This window comes from Oncorhynchus mykiss, chromosome 26 (genome assembly GCF_057628025.1).
Source record: "Oncorhynchus mykiss isolate SJ-2025 chromosome 26, ASM5762802v1, whole genome shotgun sequence".
NCBI lineage: Eukaryota > Metazoa > Chordata > Actinopteri > Salmoniformes > Salmonidae > Oncorhynchus > Oncorhynchus mykiss.
The window spans coordinates 36,572,721-36,588,527 of record NC_143047.1 but is presented as its reverse complement, the minus strand read 5'-3'; the positions used below and the strand labels follow the sequence as shown (position 1 = coordinate 36,588,527).

Genomic DNA, 15,807 nt, shown 5'->3' with positions numbered 1-15,807 from the left:
ACTCTGGCTGGATTCCAATAGGAATTACACATGACTGTAAAACAGCATAATGTGACTTGCTGGCCTGATATGACCTGTAAACCAAGAGTTTCCTAACACAACTATGTTGAGTATAACTAGGCCCTCAGAGAAAGTCCTTATGGTATAAGGACCCAGATGCAGACACAGGAGGCAGATGGTTTGAGTCTTTGATATTTATTAAATCCAAAAGGGACTGCACTGTGGTAGGCAAGAGAATGGTCGTGGACAGGCAAAAGGTCAAAACCAGTTCAGGAGGTACAGTATATATATATATATATTTGACCAGGTAGGCAAGTTGAGAACAAGTTCTCATGTACAACTGCGACCTGGCCAAGATAAAGCAAAGCAGTGTGTAACGTTCTGAGTGTAGTGGGTGAGAAGTCAGGCGCAGGAAGCAGAGAGTTCAGGGGAGTGCTATTTTAATGCACCACAACGGTGAACATAAGCCAACCCCACGAAAACACAGGGCGTAAACAAAACAAACGCCCCAAACAGGGGGACTTAAACGGTCCAGAAAAGACCCACGAAATGGGAAAGCACGTAACTCACAGACGTGCACACAAGTATACACAACACAGAAGGTCACAATAATTAATCCCGCACAAGGAACCAGGCGGGCCGGCTGACTAAATAAAGCCTCACTAATTATACAGAATTCAAAACAGGTGCACTCAATGAACACATAAGGGAGGGGGAGGAAATAATCAGTGGCAGCTAGTAGGCCGGCGACGACGACCGCCGAGCGCCACCCGAACGGGAAGGGGAGCCACCTTCGGTCGGAGTCGTGACAGTACCCCCCCCTTGACGCGCGGCTCCCGCAGCGCGCCGACACCGGCCTCGAGGTCGACCCGGAGGACGAGGCGCAGGGCGCTCCGGATGGAGGCGATGGAAATCCCTCAACATTGACGGATCCAAAATGTCCCCCACCGGTACCCAGCACCTCTCCTCCGGACCGTACCCCTCCCAGTCCACGAGGTACTGCAGGCCCCTCACCCGGCGTCTCGAGTCCAGAATGGCCCGTATCGTATACGCCGGGGACCCCTCGATGTCCAGAGGGGGAGGAGGGACCTCCGGCACCTCACCGTCCTGTAGGGGACCAGCTACCACCGGCCTGAGGAGAGACACATGAAACGAGGGGTTAATACGATAATAGGAAGGGAGTTGTAATCGATAACACACCTCGTTTATTCTCCTCAGGACTTTGAAAGGCCCTACACACTGCGGCCCAAGCTTCCGGCAGGGCAAGCGGAGGGGCAGGTTTCGGGTCGAGAGCCAGACCCTGTCCCCCGGTACAAACACGGGGGCCTCACTGCGGTGGCGGTCAGCACTCCTTTTCTGCCGTCCACTAGCTTGTTGAAGGGATTCCCGGACGGCCCTCCAGGTCTCTTTGGAGCGCTGCACCCATTCCTCCACCGCAGGAGCCTCGGTCTGGCTCGGATGCCACGGTGCCAGGACCGGCTGGTACCCCAACACACACTGAAAAGGGGACACATTAGTAGAGGAGTGGCGTAGTGAGTTCTGGGCCATTTCGGCCCAGGGGATGTACCTCGCCCACTCCCCTGGCCGGTCCTGGCAGTACGACCGCAGAAACCTACCCACCTCCTGGTTTACTCTCTCCACCTGCCCATTACTTTCGGGGTGATAACCGGAGGTCAGGCTGACCGAGACCCCCAGACGCTCCATGAACGCCCTCCATACTCGGGACGTGAACTGGGGGCCCCGATCAGAAACGATGTCCTCCGGCACCCCGTAGTGCCGGAAGACGTGGGTGAATAATGCCTCCGCAGTCTGTAGGGCTGTAGGGATACCGGGCAACGGGAGGAGACGGCAGGACTTAGAGAACCGATCCACAATCACCAGAACCGTGGTGTTCCCCTGAGACGGGGGAAGATCGGTCAGGAAGTCTACGGATAGATGTGACCATGGCCGTTGTGGAACGGGGAGGGGTTGTAACTTCCCTCTAGGAAGGTGCCTAGGAGCCTTACTCTGGGCGCATACTGAACAGGAGGAGACATAAACCTTAACGTCCCTAGCCAAGGTAGGCCACCAATACCTCCCCCGAAGGCTTCCTATTGTCCTCCTCACCCCAGGGTGACCCGAGGAGGGTAGGACGTGAGCCCACCGAATCAGTTGGTCCCGAACACCAAGCGGCACGTACTTCTGCCCCGCCGGACACTGAGGAGGCGCGGGTTCAGCCCGTAACGCCCGCTCGATGTCCGAGTCCACCTCCCATACCACCGGTGCTATCAGCTTTGAGGCGGGAAGGATGGGAGTAGGTTCGGTGGACCTATCCTCTGTGTCGTAAAGGCGGGACAGTGCATCCGCTTTCACGTTCTGGGAGCCCGGTCTATACGATAAAGTGAACCGGAATCGGGTAAAAAATATGGCCCACCTTGCCTGACGCGGGTTCAGTCTCCTAGCTGCCCGAATATACTCCAGATTTTGGTGGTCGGTCCAGATGAGAAAGGGGTGCTTAGCCCCCTCAAGCCAGTGTCTCCACACCTTCAGAGCCCTGACCACCGCTAACAACTCCCGGTCACCCACATCATAGTTACGCTCCGCTGGGCTGAGCTTCCTCGAGAAGAAAGCGCAGGGGCGGAGTTTTGGTGGCGTACCCGAGCGCTGTGATAGCACGGCACCCACCCCAGCCTCGGACGCATCCACCTCCACTATGAATGCTAGAGAGGGGTCCGGATGGGCCAACACGGGTGCATCCGTGAACAGCGCCTTCAACTTGTTGAAAGCTCCGTCCGCCTCTGCTGACCACCGCAACCGCACCGGACCCCCCTTCAGCAGTGAGGTAATTGGAGCCGCTACCTGGCCAAAACCCCGGATAAACCTCCGGTAGTAGTTGGCAAAACCCAAAAACCGCTGCACCTCTTTTACCGTGGTCGGAGTCGGCCAATTACGCACGGCCTTACTGCGGTCACCCTCCATCTCCACCCCCGAGGTGGAAATGCGATAACCCAGAAAGGAGACGGCTCGTTTGGAGAACACACACTTCTCAGCCTTGACGTATAGGTCATGCTCCAGCAGTCTACCAAGCACCCTGCGTACCAGAGACACATGCGCGGCGTGAGTGGCTGAGTAGATCAGAATATCATCGATATAAACAACTACTCCCTGCCTGTGCAGGTCCCTGAGAATATCGTCTACAAAGGATTGAAAAACGGCTGGAGCATTCTTTAACCCATACGGCATGACGCAGTACTCATAGTGGCCCGATGTGGTACTAAATGCGGTTTTCCACTCGTCTCCCTTCCGAATACGCACCAGGCTATACGCGCTCCTGAGATCCAATTTTGTGAAGAACTGCGCTCCCTGAAATGATTCCACTGCCGTAGCAATGAGAGGTAGTGGGTAGCTGAATCCCACCGTGATGGCATTTAGACCTCTATAATCAATACACGGACGCAAACCTCCCTCCTTTTTCCTCACAAAAAAGAAACTCGAGGAGACGGGTGAGATGGAGGACCGAATGTACCCCTGTCCCAGAGACTCCGTGATATATGTCTCCATAGCCAACGTCTCCTCCTGGGATAATGGGTACACGTGACTCTTGGGAAGCGCAGCGTCTACCTGGAGATCTATCGCACAATCCCTTCCCGGTCGATGTGGTGGTAATTTAGTCGCCTTCTTTTTACTGAAAGCGATTGCCAAATCGGCATACTCGGGGGGAATGCACACCGTGGGACCCTGGTCTGGACTCTCCACCGACGTGGCACCGATGGAAACTCCCAGACACCTTCCAGAACACTCCTCTGACCACCCCTGGAGAACCCCCTGTCTCCACGAAATTTTAGGATTGTGCCGGGCCAGCCAGGGAATCCCTAGCACCACTGGAAACGCAGGCGCATCAATAATGTAGAGACTGATACGCTCCCTATGATTCCCCTGCGTTACCATGTCCAGTGGAACCGTGGTCTCCCTGACCACCCCTGACCCTAATGGCCGGCTATCTAGGGAGTGCACGGGAAAGGGAGAATCTATCGGCACAAGCGGAACACCTAATTTAATAGCGAGTCCGCGATCCATAAAGTTCCCAGCTGCGCCTGAATCGACTAGCGCCCTATGCTGGGAAGAGGGGAAAAATTTAAGGAAAAAAATCAAGACAAACATGTGACCAACAGGGGGTTCTGGGTGAGTTTGGTGCTGACTCACCTGGGGTGATCGAGAAATGTTCCGCCTGCCATCTCGACTCCCAGACGGACCCCCCCAGCACCGATCGGCCGTGTGTCCTCTCCGACCACAGCTGGTGCAGAGGGAGCCTCCTCCTCCGGTACCCCTCGGCACAGTCCCTCCCAACTCCATCGGAACGGGAGTGACGGTGCTGGGTGGTGGAACACACAGGACCCTCTCCGAACGCCCGCGGGCAGCCAGCAGATTGTCCAGTCGGATGGACATGTCAATTAGCTCATCCAGGGAAAGAGCGGTGTCCCGACACGCTAGCTCCCTGCGGACGTCCTCCCGGAGACTACACCGGTAATGGTCGATAAGAGCCCTGTCGTTCCACCCAGATCCTGCTGCCAAGGTCCGGAACTCCAACGCGTAATCCTGGGCGCTCCTCTTCTCCTGCCGGAGATGGAATAGTCGCTCTCCCGCTGCTCGGCCATCTGGAGGGTGGTCAAACACTGCGCGGAAGCGGCGGGAAAACTCTGGGTAGTGCTCCTTCGCTGAGTCTGGGCCATTCCAGACTGCGTTCGCCCACTCCAGAGCACGACCCGTGAGACAGGAGATGAGGACACTCACCCTCTCCGCTCCCGAGGGAGTGGGTCTGACGGTGGCTAGGTACAGTTCCAGCTGGAGTAAGAACCCCTGGCACCCCGCCGCCGCTCCATCATAGACCCTCGGGAGCGTAAGACGGAGGGTGCTGGAGTCGGGAGATGGGGAGTCCTGAGGGGGGGGAGCCGAAGGTGGAGAGAGGAGACCACTTCTCTCCCATCGGTCCATTCTCTCCATCACTTGATCCATAGCCGTTCCGATCCGATGGAGAACGGTGGTATGATCTAGAACCCTTTCCTCCATCGATGGGAGGGGACTGGCTGTTGCTCCTGCTGACTCCATTCCTCAGGGTGCGGGATTCTGTAACATTCTGAGTGTAGTGGGTGAGAAGTCAGGCGCAGGAAGCAGAGAGTTCAGGGGAGTGCTATTTTAATGCACCACAACGGTGAACATAAGCCAACCCCACGAAAACACAGGGCGTAAACAAAACAAACGCCCCAAACAGGGGGACTTAAACGGTCCAGAAAAGACCCACGAAATGGGAAAGCACGTAACTCACAGACGTGCACACAAGTATACACAACACAGAAGGTCACAATAATTAATCCCGCACAAGGAACCAGGCGGGCCGGCTGACTAAATAAAGCCTCACTAATTATACAGAATTCAAAACAGGTGCACTCAATGAACACATAAGGGAGGGGGAGGAAATAATCAGTGGCAGCTAGTAGGCCGGCGACGACGACCGCCGAGCGCCACCCGAACGGGAAGGGGAGCCACCTTCGGTCGGAGTCGTGACACAGTGTGACACAGACAACAACAGAGAGTTAGTTACACATGGAATAAACAATAAACAAGCCAATGACACAGTAGAAAAAAGAAAGTCTATATACAGTGTGTGCAAAAGGCATGAGGTGGTAGACAATAAATAGGCCATAGGAGCGAATAATTACAATTTAGCAGATTAACACTGGAGTGATAAATGAGCAGATACTGGTGTGCAAAAGAGCAGAAAGGTAAATAACAACAGTATGGGGATGAGGTAGGTAGATTGGGTGGGCTATTTACAGATGGACTATGTACGGCTGCAGTGATCGGTTAGCTGCTCAGATAGCTGATGTTTAAAGTTGGTGAGGGAAATAAGTCTCCAACTTCAGTGATTTTTGCAATTCGTTTCGGTTACTGGCAGCAGAAAACTGGAAGGAAAGGCGGCCAAATGAGGTGTTGGCTTTGGGAACGATCAGTGAGATATACCTGCTGCTACGGGTGGGTGTTGTTATTGTGACCAGTGAATTGAGATAAGACGGAGCTTTACCTAGCATAGATTTATAGATGACCTGGAGCCAGTGGGTCTGGCGACAAATATGTAGCGAGGGCCAGCCGACTAGAGCATACAGGTCACAGTGGTGGGTGGTATAAGGTGATTTGGTAACAAAACGGATGGCACTGTGATAGTCTGCATCCAGTTGGCTGAGTAGAGTATTGGAAGCTATTTTGTAGATGACATCGCCGATGTCGAGGATCGGTAGGATAGTCAGTTTTACTAGGGTAAGTTTGGCGGCATGAGTGAAGGAGGCTTTGTTGCGAAATAGAAAGCCAATTCTAGATTTGATTTTGGATTGGAGATGCTTAATATGAGTCTGGGAGGAGAGTTTACAGTCTAACCAGACACCTAGGTATTTATAGTTGTCCACATATTCTAGGTCGGAACCGTCCAGGGTGGTGATGCTAGTCGGGCAGACGGGTGCGGGCAGCGAACGGTTGAAAAGCATGCATTTGGTTTTACTAGCGTTTAAGAGCAGGTGGAGGCCACGGAAGGAGTGTTGTAGAGCATTGAAGCTCGTTTGGAGGTTAGTTAGCACAGTGTCCAAAGAAGGGCCTGAAGTATACAGACTGTTGTCGTCTGCGTAGAGGTGGATCAGAGAATCGCCCGCAGCAAGAGCGACATCATATATACAGAGAAAAGAGTTGGCCCGAGAATTGAACGCTGTGGCACCCCCATAGAGACTGCCAGAGGTCTGGATAACATGCCCTCCGATTTAACACACTGAACTCTGTCTGCAAAGTAGTTGGTGAACCAGGCGAGGCAGTCATTAAAAAAACCAAGGCTATTGAGTCTGCCGATAAGAATACGGTGATTGACAGAGTCGGAAGCCTTGGCCAGGTCGATGAAGACGGCTGCACAGTACTGTCTTTTATCGATGGCGGTTATGGTATCGTTTAGTACCTTGAGCGTGGCTGAGGGGCACCCATCACCGGCTCGGAAACCGGATTGCACAGAGGAGAAGGTACGGTTGGATTCGAAATGGTCAGTGATCTGTTTATTAACTTGGCTTTCTAAGATTTTAGATAGGCAGGGAAGGATGGATATAGGTCTGTAACAGTTTGGGTCTAAGGTGTCACCCCCTTTGAAGAGGGGGATGACCGCAGCAGTTTTCCAATTTTAGGGATCTCGGAGATACGAAAGAAAGGTTGAACAATCTGGTAATAGAGGTTGCAACAATGGCGGCAGATAGTTTTAGAAAGAGAGGGTCCAGATAGTCTACCCTAGCTGATTTGTATGGATCCAGGTTTTGCAGCTCTTTCAGACCATCTGCTATCTGGATTTGGGTAAAGGAGAACCTGGAGAGGCTTGGGCGAGTAGCTGCGGGGGGGGCGGAGCTGTTGGCCGAGGTTGGAGTAGCTAGGAGGAAGGCATGGCCAGCCGTTGAGAAATGCTTGTTGAAGTTTTCGATAATCTTGGATTTATCGGTGGTGACCGTGTTACCTAGCCTCAGTGCAGTGGGCAGCTGGGAGGAGGTGCTCTTGTTCTCTATGGACTTTACAGTGTCCCAGAACTTTTTGGAGTTAGAGCTACAGGATGCACATTTCTGCCTGAAGAAGCTGGCCTTGGCTTTCATGACTGACTGCGTGTATTGGTTCCTGACTTCCCTGAACAGTTGCATATCGCGGGGACTATTCGATGGTATTGCAGTCTGCCACAGGATGTTTTTGTGCTGGTCGAGGGCAGTCAGGTCTGGAGTGAACCAAGGGCTATATCTGTATTCTGCATTTTTTGAACGGAGCATGCTTATCTAAAATGGTGAGGAAGTTACTTTTAAAGAATGACCAGGCATCCTCAACTGACGGGATGAGGTCAATAGCCTTCCAGGATACCCGGGCCAGGTCGATTAGAAAGGCCTGCACGCAGAAGTGTTTTAGGGAGCGTTTGACAGTGTTGAGGGGTGGTCGTTTGACTGCGGATCCGTAGCGGATACAGGCAATGAGGCAGTGAATGCTGAGATCCTGGTTGAAGACAGCGGAGGTGTATTTGGAGGGCCAGTTGGTCAGGATGACGTCTATGAGGGTGCCCTTGTTTACAGATTTAGGGTTGTACCTGGTGGGTTCCTTGATGATTTGTGTGAGATTGAGGGCATCTAGCTTAGATTGTAGGACTGCCGGGGTGTTAAGCATATCCCAGTTTAGGTCACCTAATAGAACAAACTCTGAAGCTAGATGGGGGGCGATCAATTAACAAATGGTGTCCAGGGCACAGCTGGGAGCTGTGGTGGGTTGGTAGCAGGCGGCAACAGTGAGAGACTTATTTCTGGAGAGAGTCACTTTTAAAATTAGTAGTTCCAACTGTTTGGGTATGGACCTGGAAAGTATGACATTACTTTGCAGGCTATCTCTGCAGTAGACTGCAACTCCTCCCCCTTTGGCAGTTCTATCTTGACAGAAAATTTTATAGTTGGGTATGGAAATCTCAGAATTTTTGGTGGCCTTCCTAAGCCAGGATGTGTGTGCAAACCTGGTCAAGTACTACAGGAAACGTATGATCTCTGTAATTGCAAACAAAGGTTTCTGTACCAAATATTAAGTTCTGCTTTTCTGATGTATCAAATACATATGTCATGCAAGAAAATGCTAATTAATTACTTAAAAATCATACAATGTGATTTTCTGGATTTTTGTTTTAGATTCCATCTCTCACAGTTGAAGTGTACCTATGTCATTAACATATAATCTGGGTCTATAAGTGTTGAACATCCGAAGTATTTTCAGAAAATTAAGCTCAAGCACCAAGGAGTTAAGATAGCATGTGTGTTACAAAAATTGCATAGTTTATTTACAAAAAAAACAGACTGCAATTTGACATACCAGGTATCAAGCATAAATGGATTTAAAAAAATTGGTGCCCATCAATATTACAAACTTACAGTATCATATTTATGCTCATATATATTATGTTAACTAATAGCAAAGAAAAGTTTTGGAATTAGCTTAATCAAGACTAAATTAAATCTGTGTGACATGATTCCCTTGGGATTTATAATTTTAGAATGTCAGTGTACTAGGTAGTACACAGTGTAGGTTTTAATCATGACCAGAGGGACAGCCTAAGTTCCAAATTATCCTAGGTAAATTTAGAACAGCATACTTCTGCGGTTCTGGTGAGAACTGGCTAAATGTTTCACAAACTCATCCATGTTAAAGGGAGCGTGACCTCCTTGACTCAACACCGAGCATTCCGAGGTGACAACCTGTCATCAACCGTTATTGTCCTAAGGTGGGTTTTAATCCGTTTTAAAGCTGAGAAGCTGCTCTCGCAAGAAGCACTGCTGACTGGTGTTTAACAACAGAAATCTTACAAAGTGGAAATAGCTCATGGAAGACCTCTTTATAAGGTTCTAGAAATACAACCAAGTCAAGGAGAGTAGACGGTCTGTCGCTTCCACGTTTCTCTCTCCTATCAAAAAGCTGCTTGGTTTGATGAACCTCATGTTTGAGGTCCTCTAAATCTGACTCAAAGGTCTGAGCAAAGGCAAACAGAGGATCCTCATTCAAGAATGCTGTACTCTTTGGGTTGCTCTGCAATCTCTTCAACCTCTTTCCATAGTTCTCCAATGTAACCCTCACTTCTGTAGTCCTGTAATGTGTCTGTAAGGGAACCTACTAGATCCACAGCTCTTGCTAGGTCAAGAGACCTTGATTGGAGTATGTCAGAAAGACATTTGGCATCACCAATCACTTTACAAAAGGTAACCAAAATCCCTATGAAATGTAAATCTATCTGAGAAAGAAGGCCCCTTGCCTCCACTGATCTATCACCGCTATTTTCAAGTGTGATATCCTGTGGCACTCTTAGAACTGCTGGAAGCCTGTCCCTCAGATTACGGCTTGCCATGTATCTGCATGCCAACCTTACATCCGTAAGTCTCTGTAGTTCCCTGGGCTGCTGCTGTGGATACAGCTCTTTCTGAACTGCAAGCCACTTCAGATGAACCTATGAGCCAGATACAAAGTTATAAAGCTTCTGCAGGAGAGCAAAAAAGTGAACTGCCTCAGGCACTGATTTGACAGAATTTACAAGAACCAAATTCAAACACTGTGCATTACATCTTGCACTGATATTAATCCGTGCAGACACACCAGAATGCTTTCCGCTCATGACGGATGCAACTTCATAGCCTTGCCCCTCAAGATTATTCCTGTAGTCCAGACCATGTTTTTCAACGCAATCAATTATCATTGATTACATCTAAGCTTTCAGCTGACTGAAGGTGTAGAAAGCTTTCGTGGATGGCCCCGTTGTAGTAGTACCTCACAACTAAAGACATTTGTTATTTTTCTTTACATCTTTGGTTTCATCTGCAATTACAATAAAAACGTAACTTTCTTTTACTTCTCTTATTATTTGACTTTTTACCATCTCAGCTAAGCCCTCAATAACTTTGTTCTGGATTTGGTGGCTTGTGTACTTAGCATTGCCACATGCATTCATCCTTTTCTCTATGAGAGGGTCATGCTTTGTTATTTCTTCTAAGATTGTAAAAACAATTAGCCTTGTTGTGAGAGTCATCAGACTCTCGATGACCTCTCTGCGTTATATTTTGAGTGGCAGTTAATAGGAGCACATCTGCAATTGTTTTAATGTAAGTACAGTATTCCTCCACTTTCTTTTTCCAGTCCTCATTTATGAAATCTAACATTGATGAGTTGCTGTCAATAGCCATTTTATGCTGATTCCAAGCATACGTAAATAGCATTGATATGATGCTCTGCCTTCGAATGGAGCTTAAACCCAGAATCTTTAAGCAGCGCCTTTTTCCAGTTACAAAACCCTGACTGTGATGTGAAGGCAGATTCAGGTGTACTGGGCAGAGAAAAATGACTACAGGCGAAAGAATACGTTTAATCTTGATTTACAGAATATTCAAGCCATGAATTGTCCTTATACCAGGAGCTGTTGAAAACCTTTTTCCTAGTACCATGCTGAGTTCTGGGAAATGTTTTCAAACACGGCTGTACAGGACCCTCTTCTCTGGATCTTGACATGTCTGAAATATACATTAAATAATGTGTCATATCTCTATGGAAATGTATAATTAAGGGATCCACAAGATTAGATACTAACAGCTGCTAACTAAAATGTGTAGTTTAAAGTATTGGCCTGGCCTACCATTGGGTCCTTTTGTAACAGTCTGATATCTCTCCCTTTCTTTTGATGTTTAACTGACCCTATGCAAAAACAAGACAGTCTATGTTTACCTCTAGGCATCCAATTACCCACATTTTAGTCCAATCTCAATCTTAATTACAAATCCCCATTATCATAACTGTGCCTTAAAATCAACTACCAGCCTAAGTTACTAGTTAGATCATGGCTAGCCCTACTCTGCAGTAAGTAACACAGCTAGCTATAATTTATTTCACCTTTACGATAGCAAACAGGCTATCTGCAAATTGTTGTAATCTTTTGAGTAACGTCAACAGATTGATAATAACAATTGTTCATTTTGAGTTCAAGTCCGAAAATCGAACTGAGTTAATTCATGGATTTCAAATTGCTGAATGTTAACTTGCTGAACACTGACAGCTGTAGCCTACTGGTTACCCCACATTAGCTAAACATTTGTACACTGTAACTTACAACACTGCACTGTATATGCGTGTATTACTAGCACAGATGTTGACACAATGTTAGGCTAAATTGGGAACCGATCTCTCTTATCTGATTAACTGTCTGAACCTCTTAAGTCGACCCACTACTTTTTCGAACATTCTGTTAAAAATCGCGCAACATTTCAGCGTCCTGCTACTCATGCCAGGAATATAGTATATGCATATGATTAGTATGTGTGGATAGAAAACACTCTGAAGTTTCTAAAACTGGTTAAATAATGTCTGTGACTATAACAGAACGTGAACAGCAAGCAAAATCCCCGTGGTCACAAAAACCACAGAAAAGTATTAATCCGCCAGTCTCTGAATTGTTTATTGCAAGCAAAAATATATAGCCCGGAGCTTGCAGTTCCTACAACTTCCACACGATGTCGCCAAAAACGTCATTTTCATTGACAAAAATCATTTGTGTAATGACAAATAGATCCTTCATTTCATCCAGCATACAGGAAAAGATTTTTGGAAGAGAGAGAAAGGACAACGTTTTCTTGAGTAGCTGCTATTGAATACAGATCGCCCAGTGATCAATTTGATCGATTATTAACGTTTACAAATACCTAAAGTTGGGTTACAAAAGTAGTTTGAAGTGTTTTGTCAAAGAATATAGGCAACTTATATAATTTTTAAAAATGACGTTGCGTTTTGGAACGGAGCTTTTTCCTGAACCAGACAGGCTATACAAATGGATATTTTGGGCATACATGGACGGATTTAATCGGGAAAAAGACCCAATTGTGATGTTTATGGAACATATAGGAGTGCCAACAAAGAATATCATCAAAGGTAATGAATGTTTTATATTTTATTTCTGCGTTTTGTGTAGCGCCGGCTACGCTAATTCTTTTGTTTACGTCCCCTTCAGGTATTTTGGGGTGTTGCATGCTATCAGATAATAGCTTCTCATGCTTTCGCCGAAAAGCATTTAAAAAATCTGACTTGTTGGCTAGATTCACAACGAGTGTAGCTTTAATTCAATACCCTGCATGTGTGTTTTAATGAACGTTTGAGTTTTAACGAGTACATTTAGCATTTAGCGTAGTGCATTTGCATTTCCAGGTGTCTAGATGAGACGTCTGCGTTAATGGAGCCAAAGGTCTAACATTAACTGACACAGCGACTCAACTTTCATAAAAGTTGTTCAGGAAATGTAAACCCGATGCTAAACCTTAAACTTACTTAAAATATGATGCTTTCGCCAATCGCGAAAAGAGCTTGTGGAGCTGTGGAAATATTCTCTCTTCTTCTGTATGTTCCTCTTATTCTTATTCTTCTGTATCTCGCAACCAACATTAATATTCTCTCTTCCTCGATTTGAAAAATGCGCTGCCGAATGTCAAAATAAATGCTTCTTTCAACAAGAGGTGAAATGGGATGTCAATCAACATCAAACTGTCAGCACCCCTTTAGCTCCGCCTCTGCAAGTTTGGTGGGCTATTAATGACCATCAGCAGTGTCAGAGCTTGGAGAAGCCTAATAACCAGGACTAAATGGTCACGTGGAATTTGACTGCAGTCATGACTTGTGACTGCCGGTGCGGCAGTAATACGGTCACCATAACAGCCCTTGGTCTGGAGATGGAACAGTATGTACCAGTTACGAGCTGGTACGTTCTGACTGACGCCTTTTAGACTCAGTTATTCCAATAAAGGTCCACCTGCCTCCCACACATCTATTAAGGAGGAAGTTCTCCCCATGTCACACACATCTGGTGAGGCAACGTGTTTTTCCAGTTCGCATTTTCGCTACCGATGATGACTAAGAATGCTCTTATTCAATCCTATGAGGTCAACTGTCAGTCATAACTCATTGTGTACCCATGTCTAATCTATTGTGCATTGTTCCACGCCTGCACTGCATGTCACAACGGTCCATGAATGTTAAGATTCTTAACAACAACATTCTTCTACTTAGTCATCATAGCTTCATACTGCACAAGTCTATCTGAATCTGGGTAAGGAGACAAAAGGTGTAATTGCCAGAATCCCTTTATTTACCTGTCTATAAGCTACGTATACACTCAACCCCATATGTATTTGTACAGTGAAGCTAACATTTAAAATGTATCTCTATACTCCAGCATTTGCAAATGTTTGGTCCCGCTTTAAATGAAGTGTAGCTTATAAATGCTTCATAAAGCCTTCATAAGCACTACATAAATGTCACAAATCATCTATAACTATATGTCATGCTCTATACAGGGTTCATAAATGTGGCATAACTGTGTGACATAATTACCCATGTCAAATGTGACATAACCCACTATGTCATACATGACACAAACCTGTGCTTTATAAAGGGTGACATGAACACTGCTTAATAAAAGCTTTATGAATTATATAAAATTGAGGCATCACAAATCTAGCTATAACCTTGTCATGCATGTTGGTAGATTATTGCAGGGACCACCCATGCGTACAACTGTATGTGTAAAGGTATTGCTTCCATCCCTCTCCTTGACCCGACCTGGGCTGGAACGATGGACCCTCTGAACACGACAACAGTCACCCACAGAGCATTGTTACCTATAGCTCCACAAAAGCAGCGGCAGAGCAAGGGAAACAACTAACTAGCCAGCCGTTTCACACTGGTTATAAATGGACGCATGACTGTAAGTCGCTTTGGATAAAAGCATCTGCTAAATGGTATATATTATATTATAACTGTATATTTATATTACATTTCTAGGACGGCCTAAACTCTTTACTTCTTGTGTGCACTGCCAATATTGGACGTGACCTCAACGTTCCCCAGAATTCTGTGCTACAGGATGACACACTCTAAAGTGCAGTCACGCACAGAGTAAAACATTGGTAGGGCTCTTAATTATTATTAGATTATTTTTTAGCCTAATTCAGGTTTTTCCCAAATTCCGCTTTCTCGGTTTTGTTTTGCCAGGATTCGTATTTCCCCCATTTCTTTCTAGCTTCGCTCTCAAAATCACATCAAAAAATGGATATAATAACAATAGGGTGCTCTACACACCAGGGGAAATGTTTTTAAGTCTAACATTTTAGTGCACCTAGCACCTAGCACTGTTGTTTGGTTAGCTGTGTTTCTGTGCATGTGACAGAGTTCACAAATCTAAATGCCCACGTGTGGTGCTACGGGTAAGTTAACCTTTATTTATGGTAATATAAATTAGCTAAGTGTTTAGATAGATTATATGGCTACCTCAATCGCAATTTCAAACCATTTCAATTACTTCACAGCTGCTAGCTAGCTAACGTTAGCTATATCAATGCTAAATTTAGCTAGTTAGCAGGCTCAGCTAAATAAAAAATACCCATAGATACTTTACTACAGTATACCTCATAGCCAAGTCTCAAGCCATGTCATGAGATTTGCAAATGAAATAGGACTAGGTTGTCTCTAGCTAATAATCTTTTATTTTCTATTTGTCACGTTCGTCGTATGAATCGGACCAAGGCGCAGCGTGGTATGCGTACATTCTCTATTTAAAAGAATGAACACTGAACAAACTAAACAAAACGACACGTGAAGCTATACAAATGAGTGCTGACAGGCAACTACACATAGACAAGAACCCACAAAGACCAAAGGGAAATGGCTACCTAAATATGATCCCCAATCAGAGACAACGATAAACAGCTGCCTCTGATTGGGAACCATATCAGGCCACCATAAACATACAAATACCTAGACCTACAAAACCCTAGACATACAAAAACGCTAGACCTACAAAACTCTAGACATACAAAAACCCTAGACAATACAAAACCACTAGACAATACAAAACTCCTAGACAATACAAAAACTAGCATGTCCACCCTAGTCAAACCCTGACCTAACCAAAATATAAAGAAAACAGAGATATCATAGGTCAGGGCGTGACACTATTACAGTAAATCAAGTCCTGATTAAGATATTGAAGGTGAATATAGCTAAGAAACCAGTTAGCTACCTAGGTCTAGGTCTAATTGTTTTGTAATCTCATAATTTAAATGTATGTATTGCATTCCATTTGTTGTTATTCCACCTTATTCATTTGATTTACATATAAAATACATAAGCCTGGTGCCAAAACCTGCAGGAAGTGTCCTTGGGGTGATTCATGTATGCCATTGACTATAGGGGTTGGCCACATTCCACCTTCTTAAC

At 46.3% G+C, this 15,807-nt stretch overlaps 1 long non-coding RNA gene across 1 annotated transcript; it reads right to left on the bottom strand.

The window, feature by feature from the left end:
• Window positions 1–8,825: 8,825 nt before the first annotated feature.
• Window positions 8,826–13,304, bottom strand: LOC149971466 (uncharacterized). The gene is made up of 2 exons (XR_016492399.1): window positions 12,865–13,304; window positions 8,826–11,063 (listed from the first exon to the last, which is right to left on the bottom strand). It is a non-coding gene; the product is annotated as an uncharacterized LOC149971466 (long non-coding RNA).
• Between the last annotated feature and the right edge of the window lie 2,503 nt (window positions 13,305–15,807).